The 15988-nt window shown below is 49.0% G+C and overlaps 1 protein-coding gene across 1 annotated transcript in view; it reads right to left on the reverse strand.

Annotated features, from left to right (window-relative positions):
- Positions 1 to 11251, reverse strand: part of SAMD11 (sterile alpha motif domain containing 11) — a 273793-nt gene extending 262542 nt beyond the window's left edge. The window contains exon 1 of the mRNA XM_063145111.1: positions 11232 to 11251. The gene's annotated coding sequence lies outside the window, so the exon portion shown is untranslated. The remainder of the gene's footprint in view (positions 1 to 11231) is intronic.
- Between the last annotated feature and the right edge of the window lie 4737 nt (positions 11252 to 15988).

The raw sequence follows: 15988 nt of genomic DNA on the forward strand, positions 1-15988 counted from the left end.
CCAACGTGCCGCCCCTCTCCGTCATCGCGGGAATGACGGGGGGCCTGGAGCGACGGTAAGCAGCCAAACTAGATTCAGCAGCTACTCTCCAGGCCTTAATGTACTGCAGACTTCGCTTGAGAACTTCACCCTTTATTTGCCAGGGTTAATATCTTCCTGCAGAGCTAAGGTAACTCGCCTCTCCTGAGTAATCCTTCTTGCTAACTACAGACAAACTTGGAAAAGCTCACATCTTCACCGCCGCCACATCTCTGGGTTGAAACGCAGCGCATTAAATGCGTCGTCTGCTCTGCGATTATCATTATTATTATTATTATTATTATTATTAATATTTATTTATAAAGCGCCATCAATTTTCATGGCGCTGTACAGAATAAAACACAACAAGACAATCTGCCATATGGCTTACAATCTAAAGTCACAGTAACAGACAGGGGAGGGAGGGGAAAAACCAACCGGGGTAGGAGGCATTAAAACTAAAATATAGACTAGTATGACCACGCTACGATTGAAAAGCTTTCGAGAAAAGAAACGTTTTCAAGCGGGATTTAAAAACTGAAAAAGACACGACATGCAAGGAAAGAGGGATGGGGCAGGCAGAGGAATATAACCCATGCACGGTAAGCGCCATCTTGAAAGAAGGAAGGTCTCTTTTAAGAGGATGCCTGCTATGACACACCACATATAATCTGAGGACGGATGTTGTGAGAATGTTGGTTTATCTCAGTTTACTATCCCAGAGGCGAACCCAGCAGATCCAAATAATTTTGCACTGCTGCTAGCTTCTGTTTGATCATTTTTAAAAAAATATTTTTATATTGTGGTTCTAAACTTTCATATTAGAGTTTATCGACTTGCATTATACTGCCTGGCATTTTAGGTTTTTAATTGTTGAGAACCATGCAGAGAGCTTCAGCTATCGGGCAGCACAAAAATGCGATCTTCTACCGTGCCTGTGGGATCAGCTCGGAACAAGGCTTGAGAGATTAAGCTATTTCCAACAATCCTGCTTCTTTTCCTGGGTGCCTAGCCAACTCTTTTCTTTGGCCCCATTGCTCAATTTATGATGGACGTACACTTTTAATTTGCGAAATACTTCAAATATTCACACAATCTCCAATTGCGCTTCGGTTACAGAACAAACAGCGAAACTGATTTTCCCCAACTTGAAACATGATGTATCGCAGCTACTGCCATGGGATTGGTCCCCAGAACAAGGACTGTGATTGGCCAGTAGTGTTTGCAATTCCAATCCGCTTCTTCACTCAATCACACCTGTGTTTGTTTTAAGACTAAAGTCAGCATAACTTCTTTTGCACTGCAGATATTTGCATTCTGTTTTCTCTTTCAATTGATATAAAAACATTTGAATTTCACGAAACAGAACATTTGAATTTCACGAAACAGAACATTTTCTATAAGCATGCAAAGCCTTACACGGCTTGGGACCACAATACCTGATGGAATGCCTCTCCTGCCGTGAATATACCCGGTCACTACGTTCAACATCTAAGGTCCTCCTCCGGGTGCCTACTCCAAGAGAGGCTCGGAGTGTGGCAACGAGGGATAGGGCCTTTTCAGTGGTGGCCCCCAGACTATGGAATGATCTCCCTAACGAGGCTCGCCTGGCACCAACGCTGCTATATTTCTGGTGCCAGGTTAAGACTTTCCTCTTTGCCCAGGCATATGGCGGCACATATTTAGGTTTTGTTAGTCTTGGAAGCGCTTGGCATCCCTGATCGGAGGCATCCTTACAACAACCCCATGAGATCAGTCAGTATTATCACCCCCGAATTGAATGGGGGGTGCAACGCAGAGAAAAAGGGTACGGCTTAATTCACAGCAAATTTGTATCAGAGGCTTCCTGATTGGCAACACAGCTCAAAGTAAGCTTTGAATCATAGAATCATAGAATAGCAGAGTTGGAAGGGGCCTACAAGGCCATCGAGTCCAACCCCCTGCTCAATGCAGGAATCCACCTTAAAGCATACCCCCTTTCCTATCTTAGCAGCCTGCAAAAGATGTGATCACATCGCTCTTTTGTTACTCTCCTGCCCGGTTGGCTCTTTCTACATCCTCTACAACTTTCCCCCCACTTCCTAAGTTTTGAGGCGTTTGCCCCTCTTTCACTGGGACACAGCGTTGACCAAGGTTAACCAAGGGCAGGGGAAGACGGTCAGACAGCGGAGGCACCAGCCTGTATTATGCCACGTCTGCTTCCTGGCCGGGCCTACATATACGGACCTGGCATTCCGTGCCAGAAATGTCCACTTGGGAGACACAAAGAGGAGTGTTTCTGAAGGGTCTTACTTCCGACCCAGCTGGCAACTGGTGCATGCAATGGAGACATAGCACATCACAGATTCCAGCCGGCCTTGCTCATTTCGAAAGGCGCAAGGATCCTTAACATTCTCAGCAGGATTCTAAATCTTGTATTGAGCCAGAAATTCTTTCCCTTTCTTTTATTCTGAATGGAAGAACATGCTTTTTAATATACCGTAGTTCTTCGATTCTAAGACACACTTCCCCCCCCCCAAATAAACAGCTCTAAAAATGGAGAGCGTCTTAGAATCGATGGCGTCTTAGAATCGAAGAAATACGGTAAGAGGAAAAGAGGAAGCTCCTGCAGCAGCCGCGAGCCGTGAAAGCGAGGAGGAGCTGGGAGGGTAAGCGCCTGGTTTTTTGTTAGTCCTGAAGGTGCTTCGGAAATCCTAAATTTATTCAGAAGTCCCATCGATTTCCACGGGACTTACTCGCGTGTCGTCATCCCCTGGTGCACCGACAAGTAAAGAGCCAGATCCTATGGAGAATTTGGAGCGCCTTAAACGGAACCGATCGAACAGACGCGGGACTGGAGAGAGAAGCGTTTTAGCTCCTTAATCGCGACTTCTCCTCTCTCTCCCCGCCCGAAAATATTGTTTACTCTTTGTTTCTACGCCCCCCCCCTTCTTCCCGCGCAAATGGCGGTTTCTTCTCGCACAGAGGGGAAAAAGAAAAGGACCCAACCATTAGAAGAAAGCGCGGGGGGGGGGGGGGAGGACGTTGGCTGGGCGGTGAGGGAAGTAGTATTTCTTCGATTCTAAGATGCCCTTTTCCCCCAAATAAACATCTCTAAAAATGGGGTGCGTCTTAGAATCGATGGCGTCTTAGGATCGAGGAAATACGGTAGTAATTCTGTTGTGTGAGTAAAAGAAAGGACAAAAAACATCATCTCACACTCTCCACAAAGCCAAGCAGCTAATAGGACAATTGTAAGCATGTCTCCTTGGCCGAATTTCTTCTCCTACATGCCCTTCTATTCAATATCTGAGGTCTTGCCCCTCAATCACCAGGGCCTTTTCAGTGGCAGCACCAATGCTCTAGAATGCTCCCCCGCCCTAGAAAGGCCTGCATGACCCCATCACAGATAGTCTTTCGGAACGTGGGGAACTTTTTGCGTATTTTTTTGTGGCCAGCCACAACTTGCGCAGACATGGATTCGCGCAAATGGCAGTCAAAACTTGCAAAAATAATGCACATTTGTGCAAAATTCAGCGGTGAGTTGAACAACTTAAAAATATGGAAAATACGCAAACTGGCCCGACTTGATGCAGATCAAGCAGAAAGCAGGCCGAAGTCTGCAGGACCGAACCAAGGAAACCTTCCTGAGCTTGACTCCGCAAAAGAGCTCTTCTGACATCCGTGCGCCACACCCAGTATCGCTATTTGAGGATCAGACAAAGTCATGGAAGACAGGCAGATGTATCTCAACTCTCAGCAATGATAGCTGAACAGAACCTACATGTCCAGAGGTATCTACCTGAAATTTTCAAGAGCAGGCCAGGAAAACGTGTTGATTGTGGTCTCTCACGCGCTTGACAACATCCCTGGTTTTGTTACCTGCCTGCCCGCTCAACGGGACTGCAAGATCAGGAGAAATGCTGACCCCCCCCCCCATGGGCCTGATTCTGCCTGGTTAGGTCACAGGCTGCACAGGCCTATTCCAGAGCCATCTGCTCAGCTGTTGCTGAAATCGCAACGCGGGGCTATCGACAGACCTTTGGCAATATCCAGCAAGGCACGTCCTTATGTTCTAAAACCTTCAAGGCTGGAGCCTTTTCCTCGCCCTTGAAAGGACCGGGAGAAACCTTTTCTTTTTTTCAAAGGTCTTTTCGGAAGCCGAGCGGCTCCTGAAAAGGAAGCCCGGGGTGGGTGGGGGCGCTTCTCCCTCCTCCATAATCCCCATTACAACCAGAGCTGCTAAAATTGGAGTCTCCTGTCTGAACGAATACATTAGCCGCCCCCACCGTCCCGCCAACCCGGTGAGGCTCCGCAGCGGAAAATAACTGGCAGCTGAAAGCCCGAGGGGGAAGGACGCACACAAAAGCCCTTAATTAGGAAACTGAAAGTGGTGGTGGCAGCAGCGGCGGCAGCAGCGGGGGAATGCGGGGGGAGATAGGCCAGACCTGAACCTGGGGGTCAACACTGCTTGAGTAGTCCTCCCAGGCACCAGCAGCTGAGTGACCTCCCTAATCATCCACTCGAAGAGAAATGTGGGGAGGGAGGGGGGTGTCCCCCATGCACTCTATGTATGCGCATCCCACCCTCTCCCCCATCCCGGCTCACATCCCTACCCTGTTTATCAAGCATCATCATTATTATTATTATTATTATTATTATTATTATTATTCCCCACAAGCTGCCTCTGCTGAATCAAGAATCATGCCCGTCAAAATATTATTCTGCCCAGCGAACCTCACAAGGAAAAGATCTAAACCAGCTGACAGCCTTCCCCACCTCCCCAAGAATGGGAATTATTTCAGGGAAGGGAAATATACAAAGATGACAGACGATGTGGATTTGGGGGCGGGGGAGGAAGTAATGAGCAGGCAAAGATTCCAATATTACCTTGATAGATTCCCCCCCCCCCAGCCCTTCTATAGATCAATCCCAACAATACTTTCCATGTGTTTATCTCCACAGGAATCATCTGGCCACAAAATATCCCATGCAAAGACTCAGCTCCGACAGATATCCTTTCCTCCTGCATTCTATATAAAGAATTATCCGGGGGCGAGGCGGGGGCAATACTCAATGACCAAAGAAGCCAACCTTTTCAGTATACTGAATTCCGTGCCCAATAACAATTTCTGCATTTTGCGCCGTGAAATCACAAGACAACACACATTTGTGGACAGGAGTTCTCCATGCTTCTGTTTGCAGATTCAAGAGTTTTATGTGAGGACCGGGCGACAGGGGAAGCTAAATGCTTTGCATCCATAACTCATAATTCCTCTGCAAGCAAAGCAGCTGTAGGGACCAGCTCGTACCCATTTTGCAGGAATAACAGTGGTGAGCCAGGTCAGGCCAAACTATCACATAAAACAGCACCAGGATCCCTTGTTGTTTAGACTAGTGAGCAAGCCGGATCCAGAAACCTAAACAGGAGGCAGGTTTTAACACATGGCCTGCTCTGCCCTTTTGTTCAGAGTTTTCCTCAGTGTTGCCAGAGGACCAATTTGGAATCTTCTTATCTGAGCCTCAACGTTCTCCATCACAAAACAAGACACAAAACAGAAACAACAGAAGCCGTGTTGGCCCACAACAACCACAACAACCACAACCACAACAACAACAACAACAACAACAAGATCCAAAATCAAACAATATTCTTTTTAAGACCAACTAAAATGCACCACAATGTGAGCAAGCTTTCAAGTTCTGCAAAGCTGGTGGGCTAGGGATGGGGTGAAGAGGAATTGAATTGTGGAGCCGAGAACTAGACGCAATACTCTAGATGAGGCCTAACCAGGGCCGAATAGGGAGGAACCAGTACCTCACGTGATTTGGAAGCAAGACTTCTATTAATGCAGCCCAAAATAGCATTTGCCTTTCTTGCGGCCATATCGCACTGTTGGCTCCTATTCAGCTTGTGATCTACAACAATTCCAAGATCCTTCTCGTTTCTAGTATTGCTGAGCCAAGTATCCCTCATCTTGTAACTGTGCCTTTGGTTTCTATTTCCTAAATGTAGAATTTGGCATTTCTCCCTATTAAATTTCATTCTGTTGTTTTCAGCTCAGCACTCCAGCCTATCAAGATCACTTTGAAGTTTGTTTCTGTCTTCCAGGGTATTAGCTATCCCACCCAATTTTGTGTCATCTGCAAATTTGATCAGCGTTCCCTGTACCTCCTCGTCCAAATCATTAATAAAAATGTTGAAGAGCACTGGGCCCAGGACTGATCCCTGCGGTACCCCACTCGTTCCCGGGTTCAATCAACAGCATTTCCTGGGAAAGATGGAAAGACTGGAAGGTTGCTGCCAGCTTAGGGCACAATCCTACGTGCGCTTAAACAGGAAAACATCTTCCAGTTCCCAGCGTTCCCCTCAAGTCCCGAGTCCAGGAACTGCTGCATGCTCAAGCCTTGACACCAAAGGCTCTCTGTCTCCCGAAATGACCCTCCCGCTCACCCTGGCCACGCAGCCCTGGCTGGACCGATCGCTGTCTGCGTGTCAATCAACAGGGACAAGCAAAAGGCCAAACGGGTCTAAACATAGCGCTTCGTTCCCAGGTGATCGTGCGTCGTTTACACTGCCAAGCCGTTCTGTCTCCTTTCGTCCTCTCCGGCAGTGTCTGCTTCCCAAAGTATAACATGGAGCCAGCAACCATCTGTCCGTCCGCCTGTGTGTCTCTCCCTCCCTTTCAGAACCCTCCTTTGCAGCTACTGCACCGTTCAATGGCTCCCCCCGCCCCCCAGTCAATGCCAATATGGGGAATCTATCACAACCAAGGAAAAAAGGAAGACGCGGGAGAGAGAGAGATGTGCTCCCTAGAAAGAATCCCTCAACCCCAACTCCACACTGGCCATATCTATACCCACAACACTTCTAGGAGCCCAAGACTGACCATGTTTAGGGGGAGTGGAGGGGAAGGAGGATTTTTGGGGGGGAAGGGGAGTGGGTGTTTCAGGAGAACTGAAAACCACTTGTTCCCCCAGTGAGGCAGCACATCCAAGCAGCCAGGGTTCTTTTATCCCTTTTCTCTCCCTTCAGTAAAAGCCTCAATTAACTCTGCATTCATTATTAAATCAGAACAATGCATCTCTGAGTCCCAGGCAGCCCAGATTTGGTTAACGGCGCTACTTGGGAGAAATTTTGGGTAGGCTTACAGCTGCAGACGTAAATATCATTCTTCGGGGGGGCTCTGGACTTGCCAGCTCGGAATTCCGTCGTTCCTTAAATCTCCTCCTCCTTCCTTAATTGTTGCCTCTAGCAGTTCTAATTAATGTATCTCCGGTCTCCATTGAAAATCACAGTAATGCAAGGAAAAAGGATGGAGGTTTATCTGGGCCAGAGCTGTACATGCAACATCGGACGCTTTTCTAAAGCATTCTTCTCTCAGGGTTGTTACAGAATCTGGAAAGAGATTAGCTTTTAAACCAAGGTTCCTCGAAGACGTATCAGGGGGTTCCTCATCCGAAGAGATCAGAAATGGCAGAGAAGCATCCCTAAAAGACAGCTTAGGAACATAGAAAGCTGCCTTATATTGGGCCTGTTCAGACAGCACACTAAGCCAGGGTTAAGCTACTAACCCTTTTGCAGCAAATGGTTACTGAGCGTGTTTAAACCTTGGTTATGTAGCCACTGTGGTTAGGGATGGTTCACACGACATGCTTAGCCGTGATGTTTAGCTCAGAATGCTTCACCACTGTGGCTTAGCGTGTCCGTCTAAACAGGTTCATTGAGTTGGGTGCTCAGTCCTCCAAGCTGGGTATCGTTGATTAACTGGCAGCAATGTCTCCCCAGGGTTTCAGGCAGGCCTCTCCTTCCTAGCCAGAGACTGACCTTGGACCTCCTTCACGCAAAGCACTACACATCCATCCATTACACATCTCCCTGTACAAGGCTCAACTACAAGGAGCTGTTGGATAGGGTGTCCCTACGGAAAGGAGGCCAGGGGCTCCTGTATCTTTAGCAGTTATATTGAAAAGGGAAATCCAACATGTGTCATTTGCATGTATGCAGCACCAGGTGAAATTCCCTCTTCATCACAACAAGTTAAAGCTGCAGGAGCTATATTGGAGTGACCAGATGCAAAAGCAGGCAGCTTTAACTGTTGTGATGGAGAGGGAATTTTACCAGCAGCTGCATGCATACAAATGACACCTGCTGAAAATAATAATAATTATTATTATTATTATTATTATTATTATTATTATTATTATTTTGCATTTATATCCCGCCTTTTTTCCTCCAAAGAACCCAAGACGGTATACATAATTCTCCTCCTCTCCATTTCTATCTTCACAACAACCACCCTGTGAGGTAGGTTGGGCTGAGTGTCTGTGGCTGGCCCAAAGTCCCCAAGTGGGTTTCCATGGCTGAGTGGGGATTAGAACTCGGATTTCCTGACTCCTATTCCAACACTTTAGCCACTTACCATACTGGCTCTTTTCCCTTTACTATACAACTGTTAAAGGTACAGGAGCCCTGTTCTCCTTTTCATATGGTCACCCTACGTAACAGACTAACATGGTTAGTATCTAGAAACTGAGATTATGAATCTCAGTTCTATAAACCGCCCAGAGAGCCCTGGCTATGGGAGCAATATAAAAGTGCAATAAAATAAATAAATAAATAAATAAATAAATAAATAAATGAAAACCGAGATCATGTACGTGAAGCACTATATAAAGACCAAGATCACGTATGTGAAGCACTATAAAGACCAAGATCATGTACGTGAAGCACTCTAAACACTTGGAGCAACAGCATTATTACTGACACACAAAACAACGTGCACAATCCAGATGACGATGAGAACCCCATCACTCTTCTCCCATGTCAAACGTTAGCCTCTAAGAGGTTTTTGCAGTGGGGACTGTAGGACTTTTTCAACCACAAAGAAAACCCCACAACACCTTTGAAAACAACTGTCAGGACAAAAGAAGCACACAGCAACAACGCCTGTCCTAATGCCACCACTGCAAAGCTGCCATTGACACGTAGTTTGTCCCACCTCCTTCTTAAGGCAACGAGACTCCTCCATCAACCGTCTCGTGACAACATCTCTTGGCAAGCCGACTTCCAAAAAGGGCCCCCAAAAAAACCAGGACTGGGAGGCAGCGGTTGGGGGAATAAACAACCAAACAAGTAAGTAAAGAATCGTATTTATGCTGAAGGAGCTCTCGGTTTCCTTTCCCCTCCAAAAGCGCTTCAGGGCAGGAGAGGAGGATAGAAGAACGCGAAATAAATATTTCATATCCCAGCCCTTCTCTTTTGCAGCAAACACCCAAAGTCTGCATTTCTTCGCGTTGGTGCGGGGAAAGAAAGAGCCAGAGGAGGGGAAAGGAGCATAGATGTGGTTGGTACACCCGCCACCAGGGAGCAACACATGCGAGCAGGCTGACAACGGGTTTTATGATTTCGGGTGCAAGGTGATGTGCCAGAGCGTCTCTCCCAGGGCAAGTGTGGTGCTCAGATGGTGCGCTGGGAAGAGAGAGAGAGGCCTCTAAAGCCAGCTTCACATGCCTTAGAGCACCTGTCATGTGGAGAGAGTACAGTCAGGGCCTTGGGTCATAACAAAGCTGAAAGCAGGCAGAGAAGATGCAGCAACGCGAAGGTGATGGCAGTGGAAAAACACAATGGAGACCAAAGGGCATGTCTACACCACAAGGGTGTAGGCGGGGGATCGTGGACTTACCAGCTTCCGCGTTCCTCCCTGGGTGTCCAGACGGCCACGCGACATCCCATAAGGACGTTGTGGCCGCCACTTTTTTTTAAAAAAATGAGAGAGAGGAGCGCATGTGCGCTCCAACGAAAAGGTAAGGGGGGGAGGGAACCAAACCCACTTCTTCCACCCCAATGGCCTGAAGAGCTCCGTGCTCTGTGCCCGGTTCCTGCCTCCTCAGAAATACCAGATCAGAGACTCATCCGGAGATGCTATGGGGGCAGCCTCCTCTGAGGATAGTTAACTCCGCTGCATCCCAGGATCAGGGATGCAGAGACACACCAGAATGACCTATCCATAGCTAAGGCTGAAGGGAACGGAGCCAATGTCAGAGCAGGCAATCGACCAGAGACACAACGATAGGTTTAAGGGGCCCTTCAAGTGGGTCCCTGAAGCTTACAGGAGCCTTCAAGAAAATACTTTATTTCTTGCGGCACACGGTTTAGGCATTACTACTATAAAACTGTGTCCAAGGAATGGCAGCTGTATGGGGGAAAGAATCACAAAGCTCAGTGCGAGGGATTATGGGAGAGCCCCTACAAGGGATTATGGGATAGCTCCGACTTCCTAACATGTGTGGCCACGCGAAGATGAAAGTCAGGAGCTTAATCTGCACTAAAGAGGCTCTGCGCAGACAGCGCAGGGGTGAAGTACTTCGCTGGCCAAGTTAATACAGGAATGAACCCTGCCTTTACGGCTGCCTCCAACACTCCAGCATAAAAACGACAGAGGGGAAATATCTCAGCCGGAGGTTTCTTTGAAGTTTGCACCACACGCCGAAGAGACAACCCACTTTTCAGTTTAAATTTTAAAGTTTAGACTTTAAAAACAGCAAGCGGCTGCTGCAGGGGAGACTTCAAAGGAAGGCCTGGCTGTGCGCGCACGCCTTCCTTGGATCGCAGCCACAGAGGACAAAACACCGCGGCTCAGTTTCAACGCCGGAGCCTTCCAAGTATCGTCCTTCAAGCCAACCGCAGGGCAAGGAATTACGGAGGCCTGCAAAGAACAGTCAGACCAGTTCTCCTGTTTGCAAAGGAACCACTGCAAATTAAAAGTGTCAGTTTCTGCCCTCCAGTCGCCTGCTCAGAGCAGTTTCCATCCTGAAATGGAAGGGTCTCTTGCAAAACAAGAGGCGTCTTTCTTTTAAAGCATCCTCCTCCAGATGTGCCGGACTACAACTCCCATCATATGTTGCAGTCCAACACATCTGGAAGGCGCAGGTTGGGGAAGGCTGTTTCAGATTGTTCTCTTCCCATGACAAGAATGATGCCGCCATCAAGTGCTTACTATAGAAAGTAAGGCCAACTCAACCCACGGAGGTTTACTTCTGAGTAAACATGTTTAGGACTGGAACTGGCAGTCCGACTTCCCCCCACCCCTCTTTTTTATGTATCTCTCTTACACCAGAGCAACACATTCTGTATTTCACAACCTTCCCATTTTCAAAACCGATAAAATACATACTGAGCAGACACACAAATGCATTAAGAAGAGAATCACGGCTGTTGTTGTTTTAATTACCTTTCCTCCTGCAACAGCTCTGCTCTCTCGTCGAAGGAAACCCATCGGCCTGCAAAAATGTCAAAATGTCACATTTTAGATAGAAGTTTTAGAATGGCTTTACGTAGAAACAACAGATTTTCAGCAATATCATTTATCCTGCACTGTACACTTTGAACGGAAGAGATACTTTGGTATACACTGCCCACTATTTTTGACTTAATGTAGATACAAGCCGCTTCAACACAGCAACTTTTGGGTGGGCAGCAAAGAGTTTTAAAAGTATGCCTATAAGTGTAAAGCGTGTATGACGTAAAACCGAAAACACATCTTGTAGCCACCCTTGGCAGAGAGGTAAGATTGAGTGCAGCTCCCTGTGAACATAGATTGTGCCGAACTGGGTTTGTCACTGCACCGTACGTCTTCCTTACTAAGCACAAGCACTTATTGATGGCTTTGGCTGCAATCAGGATAGAGAATGTCCTGCAATTGTGACATACAATTAGCACCTCCATCAGGCTCCTACTTCCCTCTATCAATGGTCAGCTGTCATCAGGCTGCAGCAGAAAGAAAGAAGTAGACTGCTGAGAAGACCTCTCTCTCAGCCCTCTCTTCCTACTCCCTTCCATCAAGTGTCACCTGGCAGCAGCCATTCCATCAGGCTGCAGCAGAAAGAAAGAGTAGTTCTGCAGAGAAGGCCTCTCTCTCTCAGCCCTCTCTTCCTACTCCCTTCCATCAAGTGTCACCTGGCAGCAGCCATTCCATCAGGCTGCAGCAGAAAGAAAGAGTAGTTCTGCAGAGAAGGCCTCTCTCTCTCAGCCCTCTCCTCCTACTCCCTTCCATCAACTGTCACCTGGTAGAAGCCATTCCATCAGGCTGCAGCAGAAAGAAAGAGAAGTTCTGCAGAGAAGGCCTCTCTCTCTCAGCCCTCTCCTCCTACTCCCTTCCATCAACTGTCACCTGGCAGCAGCCATTCCATCAGGCTACAGCAGAAAGAAAGAGAAGTTCTGCAGAGAAGGCCTCTCTCTCTCAGCCCTCTCCTCCTACTCCCTTCCATCAACTGTCACCTGGTAGAAGCCATTCCATCAGACTGCAGCAGAAAGAAAGAGATGTTCTGCAGAGAAGGCCTCTCTCTCTCAGCCCTCTCCTCCTACTCCCTTCCATCAACTGCCACCTGGCAGCAGCCATTCCATCAGGCTGCAGCAGAAAGAGAGCTGGGAAGCCGGGCCACCCCATCAACTCTGTTGGGAGACCACCCTACACTGCAGACCTGCACTGAGCAGCGGGTTGGACTGGTTGGCTTCCAAGGTCCCCACCCCACCCCCAACTCTTAACATTTGATCAACGGGACAAAAAGACCTTGTGGGAGCCTTGGCTATGCGCACCTCTTATGTATCTGCTCTGGGCTGTTTATACGTCATGCAAGTTGACTTTTAAGACCGGGCATGTGGTGTGGATGTGGGCTTCCTTGGCCCCTTTAAATAAGGAATTACGGAAGCTGCAGCCCAACACGTCTGGAGGATATCTGGTAGGCTGGGGGAGCCTACTGTAAGATGCCTGGCATGGCAAATGGGATGAGAACCTCTGCACAGAGGTGGCAAAAGAGCCATTTCTTACTCTGCTGAGTAGATGAGAGGAAGGCGGAGCTCCCATGGTTTTGCAGCAGTGGCCATTGATTCCATCAGGAGCTGTGATCTCCAGCCCATCTGGAAAATCAGCCACCAACGATCACAGAATTATTAGGTTTCCGGAGCCGCTGGTTCCCAGTGCCGTGCCAGGTTTTTTCACTTTAAGACCCATCAAAGGAAGGCTACCCATGAGCTAGATTGGAGGGCAGCAGGGTGGACACTAACAACAGCCCTGAGTTCATTTTGTTTATCTTTTTAATCCTGTGTTCTTATTTTTATTTCAGTGCACACAGGGCTTACTGAAGGTCACACCGAAGATGAGATGCAGGATAACATCTCCCAGTGTTTGAAATAGACACATCAGGGGCTGCCCTATACCAGGTCAGCCTATCCTTTGCCTAGCCCTACTGTCTACTCTGGCAAGCAGGGTTCTTGAGGGCTGAGCTCTCAAACATAGTTTTGGTGGGCACCAATGTGCCCGCAGATATCTTCTGTGGCAGCCGCCATGGTCCAGGATCCTCCTGATCTTTAGTTTATTCCCTAAAACTTTTTTTAGTTATTATTATTTTTAAAAACTGGGAAGAGCTCAGACCCCAGCTCTCCCCTGTACCTCGGTTCTTGGGAAAGTTTACTTTTCTTTTAGACTCCACCTCCCATCCCATGGCAGGGATTTTGCGAGAGTGCCCATGCCACTCTCAACATTCCAAAAGTGCCCACCGACCCAAAAGGCCTGGGGACCCCTGCTCCAGAGTATTGGGCAGAGAAAGGCCTTTCCAGTCACCTGCTACCCGGTGGTGGTTTTAACTGGAGCTGCTGGAGACTACTGGCATGGGGGATTTTTGTTTCCAGAGCTTGTACTCTACAACAGGGGTCCCCAACCGGGTCCGCGCAGGTGAGCTGCTTTCACCGACCCACACCCACCCCCGCGTACCTGGGTGCGGGACGCCATCTCGCCTGCCCAGCCGAAGCAAAGCCAGGACGCTTCAGAATGGCGCGCCCAGCCGGAAGCTGCTCTGAGAGAGCGACTTTCAGGCGCGCCGTTCCGAAGCCACCCACCCGCCCCAGGATCCTGGCTTCGCTTCGGCTGGGCACCCACCCAGCCGAAGCGGTCAGGACGCTGGAGTGGGGGGGGCAGACGTGGCTTCCCAAAACTATCCCCTCAACCCCACCCCACCCCCGGTCCGTGGAAAAATTGTCTTCCACAAAACCGGTCCCTGGTGCCAAAAAGGTTGGGGACCGCTGCTCTATAATACCACAGAAAGAAGGCCTTGGCTTGAAATTCTGTCTCCCCTCCCCCCCTGCCCCCGCCCGCTCCTATCCTTCCCATGCTCCCCGTTCCATCACTAGGCAAGAGGATAAAATTCTGGTCAGTCCGGCCAGCAACATCCTGTCTGGGTTGGAATCCTGATAAAGAAGGGCACACACACACCCCCAAGACTGCATGGTGACTTGTCTTCATCTCCAAGCAATGCCCTCTTTACTTCCAGAGGGGTTGCTGTGTTCCAGCTGTTATCTTGGCAGGAAAAACCAAACTAGGAAAAAATCTTGTGGCAGTAGATTTGAAGCTCAATTCTTTGCATGTTTATTCAGAATTCTGCCCCAACTGTCTCCAATGGGGCTGATTCCCAGGTAAGTGTGCATAGGTCTGTCACCTCTTGAGGCCCTGAAAGACCCAGGTTCAAATCTCTACTCAGCCACGAAGTTCGCCGGCCAATCTTGGGCTACTCACTCTTTCTTAGCCTAACCTACCTTGCAGGATTATTGTGAGGATAAAGTGGGGAGAGAGAAGCAGGTAATGAGGGTATCAGAAGCAAGTTCCATTTTATTCCTGTAGTCACGATGGTGCTACAGCTTTTATCGCTACTCTGCTTTCTTCAAAATTATGCTTAATATGGTGTTTCATTTCTTTTATCTTTCTATCATTTTATCTTTTAGGGTTTACTGCTCCGGAATCTGCTTAGATATGGGACAGTATATAAAGGCTGTAAATAAATAAATAGTTTAAGCAAACTTAGCATGCAAAACCACACATGCTCAGAGCTTTTCCTTCCTTCCTTCCTTTTTAATTTTTTTTTAATCCGGGTTGGCAAAGAGTTTTTGTTATCATTCTAGCATATCAGGAACGTAGAAGCAATTAAAAAGCGTGAAATAGTGGGCGCATGGGGTGGGGAGGCGCTTACAGAAACGCGAGTGGCCTGCTGCACATCTGAAGGGGTCTGAAGGGGGGGGGCTCATCTACACCAAGCAGCATATATCAGTATGAAAGCGGTATATAGTATCTCTCAATGGGCCCCAACAGTTGTCAGCGCACTTCAGTACTGCTATAAAGCTGTAGTGGGGCTCCTGCCTTTTATATACCACTTTCATAGTGGTATATCCTGCTTGGTGTAGATCAGCCCAGGGTCAGGGCCGGTGCTACCATAGAGGCCACTCAGGCGGCCACCTAGAGCGCCAAGCTAAGAGGGGCGCCGGGCGCAGTGCAGCACTCACACGCATTGGCTGTGAGCCAGCCCGGGCCGAGGATTCAGCTGGGCCTGGGTGGGCAAGATGGGCCCCCGCGCCCACCCAGCTGAAGCAAAGCCAGGGACGCTGGGGTGGGGTGGGGCTCCACGTTCGGACTTCTGCCCAGAAGCCGCCCTCCCAGAGCCGCTTAAAAATCAAAGTTGGCATTTTGGCGGGGTGGGTGGGGTGGGGGTGAAAGCAGCTCACCTTGCCTAGGGCACAAAATAGTCTGTCCGGGGTTCCGCCTGAGGCCCTGAAATCCAGGGCCTAAAAACTATCTCCCTCCTCACTGAGGAAGGCGCACCAATTGCGCCCTGGGCGCATGGCTGGAGGGTAGCTGGCCGCTGGTCCCCTCCCGCTCCGCTTCCCACGAGGGAGGCCTCAACTGGGAGACGCTGCGGGGTCAGGTCACCTTTTTGGCCGCCTGGCTCCGTTCTGGCCTGCCTCTTGCGGCCGGCAGTCGCGGGCCTCCCACGTGGAGGAGCCGCCGCCGCTCCTCCTCCTCCTCCTTCTCCAAGCGCTCCAGACGGCGCAGCGCGGCACAGCGAGACTCCCCCGCTGGCAGATCGATGCCGCTCGCCTTTCATCTGACCCGCGGCGCTCTAGGGAGGAGGGGACGGGGAGGCATCCAACCTTCCCGGAATCAGC

Source organism: Elgaria multicarinata, chromosome 20 (genome assembly GCF_023053635.1).
Source record: "Elgaria multicarinata webbii isolate HBS135686 ecotype San Diego chromosome 20, rElgMul1.1.pri, whole genome shotgun sequence".
Lineage (NCBI taxonomy): Eukaryota > Metazoa > Chordata > Lepidosauria > Squamata > Anguidae > Elgaria > Elgaria multicarinata.